The following is a 9,173-nucleotide window of genomic DNA, read 5'->3' on the forward strand; positions in this document are numbered from 1 at the left end:
TTACTGATTGGCTTGTTTACCTGAATTCCTCCTCCCTTGCCCGAAACTTCTTGTTATTCACCCAAAGCCCACTGTTCTGTTATTTGCTTCACTGTTTGCTGTATTGACTATAAAATAAACTCCTGGGACTGAAGCCAAGGTTCGACTCCTCAGAGTGACCCTCCTGGCCCCACTTCTCTGTAAGAGTTGTGGCATTGGTTACTGTCTCCGCCGCCCCAACAACCGTCGCCGCTGCGACACCTCTTAACCACTGTGCCACCAGGGCTCCAATCTATTTCTGAGAGAGAGAGAGTGAAGAGGACGAGGACAAGGACAAGTAGAAGGGAAAAGGGAAGGAGAGGGGAGAAAAGGAGAGGAAAGGGGAAGAGGGAGAGAAGGGAGCAGGAAGGAAAGAAGGAAGGGAGGAAGGGAGGTAGGGAGTGAGGGAGGGAAGGAGTGCGGGAGTGAGAAAAGGAGGGAGGGATGAAGGAAGGGAGGGAGAAAGGGAGGAAGGAAGGAAGAGAGACACATTTAAATGCTCCTCACAGAAGATGAGAGGCAATTTTTGTTGTGTGTATATTAGTTGTTCCTCTAACAGCAGACTGCTTAGATATGTAAAGATTGTTATATATATTTGTATGTGTTGAAGATATCAACACAACTGACGAATAAAATATTCAAAAAAAATTTCATGAAACCAAAACCATATCTACTCTCTGTGTAAAGTAAATGCAATGAAAATAGTCCTAAACTGTAGTCAAGTAACAAATTCTACCACTGAGCTATTTTTAAAGTAGTACTTTGTTTATAATCATGTCTTTTATAATCCCTAACCTCTAATTAATGCAAAATAAATCACCCACCTAGCACAGACTATCATTACCAAATTACCTATGGCTCATAACCAAATAATTTTTCATTGCATTTTAAAATCATAAGCACGTATGAAAATTTCTCTCACTGATAGTATCTTCCTATGTTTACAAATTGCACATATTTTTCTGTATGTTCTGTAAGACTAAAATCTGTTTAGTTGGTTATGTCAAAACTTTCTTTGTGACCATGTGAAAGGAGTATCTTCCCCTGTTTTAGAGCAAAACTACGTCCCATTTTTATCCAAGAATTCACAGCTCTTCCATTTAACTCACAAAGGCTTTCATTCTGTTATATAGTGTCCTGGGAATAATTCCAGGAACAGCAAGCCTCATGCCTGCCTTTTTTATTTTTAAAGCAACTTTATTTACCTATGAAATCCTCCAAAGGGCACAAACTAAGCCCCATCTCTTTGCTACAGCCATTATTTCTGTGCATACTGATGAGCGCTCATACACTATTAACCCGGTTTGTGTCTAGGGTGAAATATGGGGTAGTGGTATGACAATGATCTGTGCAATAAACTGGAAGTTTCCATTTTATGCTTCAGAAGGTGCAAGGATGACAGTTTCTTTGGCCTTCCTTGGCAGGGCTAATGCAGCAATACCAGTTGGTAGTGTTAATTCAAAAAGCCCTGGTGGAGCAGGAGTAAGCGCTTGCTGCTAACCAAAAGGTTCAAACCCACCCAGCTTCTCCAAGAAAGAAAAGATCTGGTGATCTGCTCCCGTAAAGATCTGAGCCTAGGAAATCCTATGGGGGCAGTTCTACTCTGTTATATAGAGTCACTATGAGTCAAAATCGACTCCACAGCAACCAACACCATCAACAAAAACAATATAATTCACAGATTGAAATGCAGCATTCTTGGCTCATAACTAAACTATTACCTCTCTTACTTTTTAACTTCTTTCACCTCTTTTTAGAATTCCCGGTGACGCAGTGGTTAAGATCCATGGCCGCTAACCAGAAGGTCAGCAGTTTGAAACCACGAGCCGCTCCTTAGAAACCCTGTGGTGCAGTTATATTCTGTCCTATAGGGTCTCTATGAGTCGGAATCGACTCAACAGTAATGGGTTACCTCTTTTCATGTGTCAGTGAGAAGGAGACCTCTTTATCAAAACTCACCTGGCTACAAGATGTAAAAAGTTTTTGAAGGAAAGAAACAGTGCTGTGATAGAAAATAACAGGAGATCTGCTTGAAATAGGAGGGCCAGTTGAGATGTGAAAAATGAAAAGACCAGACTTCAGTGAAATGCAGAGGGATGTGTTTCCAGGTGAAGGAAAAAGCAAGTGCAAAGTCTTCTTATGAAATATAACATGTGATGTCCAAGAAGGAAAAATGATAATCTACATAGGCCCTACATTTAGTATGAAACCAAACCACTGCCGTAAATTCCAACTCATAGCGACCCTACAGGACAGAGTAGAACTGCCCCATAGGGTTGCCAAGGAGCAGCTGGTGGATTCAAACTGCTGACCTTCTGGTTAACAGCTAAGCTCTTAACCACTGTGCCTCCAGGGCTCCACATTTAGCACAGTTAAGGTGACTACAGGTTTAATATTGATCTATCTCTATCAGAGGCTAAGAGAAAAAGGTGAGTCAGTCGGGACCAGAAAACTGAAAGTAATTTAAATTATATTTGATAGAAGACCAACAGGAAGAGTCAGGTGTGTACAATCTGCCCATCTCAGGCACGCTAGAATATCAGGACATGCCAATGGGAATGCTGTCTGTAGAAGATGCCCAGAGAGTAGATCAAGGGTGCCCCAGGCATGGGGAAGGGAGCCAAAGAGAAGTAGAGAATTCCAAGGGTAGGCCTAGAACTCCAAATAAAGTGGAGAAGCTCGAGGTATGTGGGTACGTGTCTGGGGGCAATGGTTTATGTTCAGCCCAAAGGGCATAAAGGACAATGAGTGATGGGGACCAGTGCCACAAATTACTCTGCAGACCTGTCGTAAGTTCTCTACAATGAATTAAATTAAAAAAGGAAATTAGGTGCCTTTGGGGAGCCACATAAAATTATCTGCTGTCCTGCCAAACCATTGAAAGTTTGGCTACAAGTACCACTTTGCGTAATTTGACAATGATGTGCCGTGGTGTAGTTTTCTTCAGGTATTTGTCCCTGGGGTCAGTAGAGTTCTTGCATCAGTGAGTTTATAGTCTTTCTTCAAATTTGGAAAAATTTTGGACATTATTTTTTCAAATATTTTTTCTGTTCCCCCCCCCCTTCTCTTCTTCAAGGACTCCAATTATACATATGTGAGGTTGTAGCTGTCCCACAGCTCATCAATGCTCTGTTAATTTTTCTTCAGTCTTCTTTCTCCCTGTGTTTCATTTTGGGTAGTTTCTCTCACTATGTTTCAAGTTCACTCAGTCTTTTCTTGAGCAATGTCTACTCTGCCATTAATCCTATCTGATAGATTTTTTTCTCATACACTATAATTTTTTATTACCAGAAGTTTGATTTTAGACACTTTTTTATTTTTATATCTACTTTTAGCATGTTTAATGTTTCCTGCAACTTCTTGAGCATATGGAATACAGTTACAATAGCTGTTTAATGTTCTTTTCTACTAATTCTATCATCCATGTCATTTTCTGATCTGTTTTGGGACTGTTTCTATTTATCTGCTTCTTTACATGCCTGGTAATTTTTTATGGGATGCCAGACATTATTTATTTTACCTTCTTCAATGTTGGATATTTCTGTATTCCTATAAATATCCATGGACTTTGTTCTGGGACACAGTTAAGTTACTTGGAAATAGTTTAATTCTTTTGGGTCTTATTTTTAGGGTTTTTTAGGTGGGTCCCACAAGCCTTTAGTCCAGGACAAAGTTCGTCTTGGTATTGAGGCAATATCCTTCTGAGTACTCTACCTGATGCCTCATGGATTACAAGCTTTTTCTTCTTTGGCTAGTGGAAACACACACTATCCCTTGCTTTGTGTGAGCTCCAGGGATTGTTCCTTCCCCTTTATTTCAGGTAGTTCATTGCCCATCTTATGGTAGTTTCCTCATAAGCTAAGCTGATCTTTAGCTGAAGACTCGAGTGGGACAGTCTGGCAGTCCTCAGTGCTCTCTCTCTCTGTGCAGCTGTCTCCTCTCTGGCAATCTCTTACGAGGACACTAGCGACCTTGGCCTGAATGAACTCTCAGCTCCATCTCCTCAACTCAGGAAAAGAGTCACATTCCTCGTAGGGTCCCCTGCTCTGCACTGCAGTCTGAGAACTCTCTCTCACCTAACTCTCTCCAGGAAGAAAATTGGGACAATTGTAGGACTATCTTGTTTGCTTCCCATCTCTCAAGGATCATGGTCCTGTGTTGGCTGATATCCAATATCTAAAAACCTTGGATTTATATTTTTTTGACAGTTTTTTTTTTCTGTTGCTTTAAGCAGAAGGGTAAATCTAGTCCCTGTAACTTCATCTTGGTTAGAAGCAGAAATCAAAGGAATCAGGATCTGTTTTTGTAAAGTTATAAAAGATCCCTATACCGGAGCCCTGTTGGTGCAGTGGATAAAAGATCAGCTGCTGACCAAAAGGGTGGCAGTTTGAATCCACCAGCTGCTCCTTGGAAACCCTATGGAGCAGTTCTACTCTGTCCTGTAGGGTCCGTATGAGACAGAATCAACTCCATGGCAACGGGTATGTAGGAGTAAGGAGGAGCTAGATGGGGGCAGAGACTCAGTCAAAAACTATATCAAATAATGACTAACATGAAATAAAATGTAACAGAGAAGAAGAACTGTTAATATTTATTAACTGACTTCATAATGCCAGGCATTATTCTAAAACATTTATACAAATGATTTCATTTTTCACTCTCAACATCTTTTGAGGTAGGTACTTTGAAAACTCTCATTTTATAAATGAGAAAATTAAGACACAGAGAAATTAGGTAACTTGCCCAAGAAACTATAATTTACCAGAGCTGGGCATTGAACCCAGATAATCTAACTTTAGGGCCTGTACTCTAACAGCACAGAAAAACTTAAAAAACTACTCAAAATAGAACAGAAGCATCCACAACCTTAAGAGAGAAAGAGAATATGGAACTTCATCAGCTTTGTTAGATGGCCAATATTATCGTAATTATTAGCCACACTCTTGTTTTTCCTCAAGGCAAGTGAATCGGGTGAAACAACGGTTTCTTAGTTTCCCGGTGCTGCTGTAATAGAATACCACAAAGTGGGTGGCTTTAAAGAACATAAATGCATTTTCTCACAGTTCTAGAGGTTAGGTGTCTGAATTCAGGGCATCAGGAGGACCACACATCTCCGTGCATTCTAATGGAAGACCCTTTTGTGTCTCTTCCAGCATCTGGTAGCCCCAGGCATCTCTTGGTGTTCCTTGGCTTGAGGATGTTTCTTTACGTGGCGTCTTCTCCGTGTGTCTCTGTCTTCACGTCTGTCCTCCCTTTTTATAAGACACCACTCAGAAAGGATTAGAACCTATTCTATTATGATATGACCTCATTAATTTAACTGATAACACCTTCAAAGGGGGAAAAAAACTATTTTCAAACAAGGTCACATTCACAGGCCCAGAGGTTAGGACTTTTTAGGTGAAACGGTTCATTACTAACAAAGGGTATATGTTATGAAACAATAGATTGCTGTACATCCCTCCACTTCTTGCATTTGTACTCTTCTCTACCTATCTGAAGACTATAATCCAGATACCCTCTTTCTTGGTTCTAAACTATTCTAATATTTTTGACCAAAAAAAAGGACTATTTTCCTTTTATTTCATGAGCTATTTGTGCTTAATGCACCTCTCAAAATTTATGTACTCCACTATATAAACGCATAGATAAACATCACCTGTCCATGAGTTTTATATAGTAGTTCAGTTAGAAATATGTTTTTAAAGTGACCAAGGTTTACTCAGCCAGTCTTTTCATGGTCCTTCCATGGCAGTACTGAATCTGACATTTGGAAACTGTACAATACCAGTGTCTTGGTATTGGTGGATTTCATTTACCATCATTTATCTTTTAAGCCTTGATATAAATTTGTACAAGTCATAGTAGTAGATTCGATATAACCTCATGGCAGGATGTAAAAGGGCAAGTTCTCTATCACTTTTGTATTTGAGAGGTCCCACTGACCCTACAGAGCCTTAGTGGTGCAGTGGTTAAGAGTCTGGCTGCTATAGAGACTAGAAAAACAATAGAAAGAATCAATAAAACCAAAAGCTGGCTTTTGAAAAGGATCAACAAAATTGACAAACCACTGGCCAAACTGAGAAAAGAAAAACAGAGAGGATGCAAATAACCCAAATAAGAAATAAAATGGGGGACATTACAACAGACCCAACTGAAATAAAAAGGATTATAACAGAATATTATGAAAAACTATACTCCAACAAATTTGAAAACCTAGAAAAAATGGAAAACTTTCTAGAAACACGGTACCTACCCAAACTAACACATAATGATGTTGAAAATCTGAACAGACCCATAACAAGAAAAGAGACTGAAAAGGTAATAAAGAAAAACTCCCAACAAAAATAATCCCTGGGCCAGATGGCTTCACTGGAGAATTCTACCAAACATTCAGAGAAGAGCTTACACTAGTACTATTCAAACTATTTCAGAACATACAAAAGGAAGGGATACTTCCAAATTCATTCTATGAAGCCAGATAACCCTGATACCAAAACCAGGCAAAGACAACACACACACACATACAAAAAAAAAAAAAAATACACACCAATATCTCCCATGAATATAGATGCAAAAATTCTCAACAAAATTCTGGCCAATAGAATTCACATCATATCAAAAAAAAAAATACACCACAACCAAGTAGGATTCATACCAGGTATGCAAGGATGGTTCAATATTAGATAAATCAATCAACATAATCTGCCACATAAATAAAAGGAAAAAGAAGAATCACATGGTGTTCTCATTTGATGCAGAGGAGGCATTTAACAAAGTCCAACGCCCATTCCTGATTAAAAAAACTCTCAATAAAATAGGTATAGAAGGGAAATTTCACAACATAATAAAGGGCATCTATACAAAACTAACAACCAACATCATTCTTAATGGAGAGAAGCTGAAAATACTGCTCTTGAGAACAGGAACAAAACAAGGAAGCCCTTTATCGCCACTCCTATTTAACACTGTGCTGGAAATCCTAGCTAGAGCAATAAGGCAAGAAAAAGAAATAAAGGGTGTCCAAATTGGTAATGAAGAAGAAAAACTGTCCCTGTTTGTGGATGATATGATACTATAATATAGAAAACCCTAAAGACTCCATGAGAAAGCTACTGGAACTAATAGATTCAGCAAAGTAGAAAGATACAAGATAAACATACAAAAATCAGTTAAATTCCTATACACCAATAAAGAGAACAATGAAAAGGAAATCAGGGAAAAAATACCATTTATAATAACCCCTAAAAAAAAATGGAATACTTAGGAATAAATCTAACCAGGGATGTAAAAGACCTATACAGAGAAAACTACAAACCACTACTGCAAGAAACCAAAAGAGATCTACATAAATGAAAAAACATACCATGTTCATGGATAGGTAGACTCAACATTGTGAAATGACAATTCTACCCAAAGCAATTTATAAATACAATGCAATTCCAATCCAAATACCAACAACATTCTTTAAAGAGATGGAAAAACTAATCATTAACTTTATATGGAAAGGGAAGAAGCCCTGGATAAGGAAAGCACTATTGAAGAAGAAGAATAAAGTAGGAGGACTCACACTATCTGGCCTCAGGACCTACTATACACCTACGGTCACCTCATCTTCCACAAGGGCACAAAGTCCATCAAAGGGGAAAACATAAATCTTTTTAACAAATGGTGCTGGCAAAACTGGATGTCCATCTGCCAAAAAAATGAAACAGGACCAATACCTCATACTGTACACAAAAACTAATTAAAAATGGATCAAAGACCTAAATATAAAGCCAAAAACTATAAAGATCACAGAAGAAAAAATAGGATCAATGCTAGAGATTCTAATACACGGTATTAACAAGATATAACGACACACAAACTCCAGAAGATAAGCTAAATAAACACTTATGCTCATAAAAGACTTCACCAAAAGAGTAAAAAGAGAACCTACACACTGGGAAAAAATTTTGGGACATTACAAGTCAGACAAAGGTCTAATCTCTGAAATCTACAAGAAAATCCAACAACTCTACAACAAAAACACAAATAATCCAATTAAAAGATGGGTAAAGGAAATGAACAGACACTTCACCAGAGAAGACATTCAAGTGACTAACAGACACATGAGGAAATGCTCACAATCACTAGCCATTGGAGAAACGCAAATTAAAACCACAATGAGATACATCTCACCCCTGTGTTACTGGCACGAATCAAAAAAACAAAATAACAAATGTTGGAGAGGCTGGGGGGGAGATCGGAACTCTTATGCACTGCTGGTGGGAATGCAAAATGATACAACCATTCTGGAAAACGATGTGGTGCTTCCTTAGAAAGCTAGAAATAGAAATACCATATGATCCATCAATCCCACTCCTAGGAATATATCCTAGAGAAGTAAGAGTTGTCATACAAATAGACATATGCACACCCATGTTCACTGCAGCATTGTTCACAATAGCAAAAAGCTGGAAACAAGCTGGATGCCTGTCAACAGATGACTGGATAAACAAACTATGGTACGTACACCAGTGGAGTATTATGCAACCATAAAGAACAATGATGAATCTGTGAAGCATCTCATAACATGGATGAAACTGGAGGACATTATACTGAGTGAAGTAAGTCAATCACAAAAGGACAAATATTGTATGAGACCACTACTGTAAAAACTCATGAAAAGGTTTACACACAAAAAGAAATAATCTTTGATGGTTATGAGGGAGGGGAGGGGTGAGGGTAGAAAAACACTAAATAGACAATAGATAAGTGGTAACTTTGGTGAAGGGTAAGACAGTACACAATACTGGGTAGCCAGCACAACTTTTTTCCAAGGCAAGGTCATGGAAGCGCCATAGACACAGCCAAACTCCCTGAGGGACCAAATTGCTGGGCTGAGGGTTGTGGGGATGATGGTCTCGGGGAACACCTAGCTCAATTGGCATAACAGTTTATAAAGAAAATGTTCTACATTTTACTTTGGTGAATAGTGTCTAGGGTCTTAAAAGCCTGTGAGCAGCCATCTAAGATACTCCACTGGTCTCACCCTTTCGGCAGCAAGAGAAAAAGAAGAAAACTAAAGATACAAGGGAAAGATTTGTCCAAAGGACTAATGGACCACAACTACCACAGCCTCCACCAGACTGAGTCCAGTACAACTAGATGGT

This window comes from Trichechus manatus, unplaced genomic scaffold, assembly GCF_000243295.1.
Source record: "Trichechus manatus latirostris isolate Lorelei unplaced genomic scaffold, TriManLat1.0 scaffold00102, whole genome shotgun sequence".
Classification (NCBI taxonomy): Eukaryota; Metazoa; Chordata; class Mammalia; order Sirenia; family Trichechidae; genus Trichechus; species Trichechus manatus.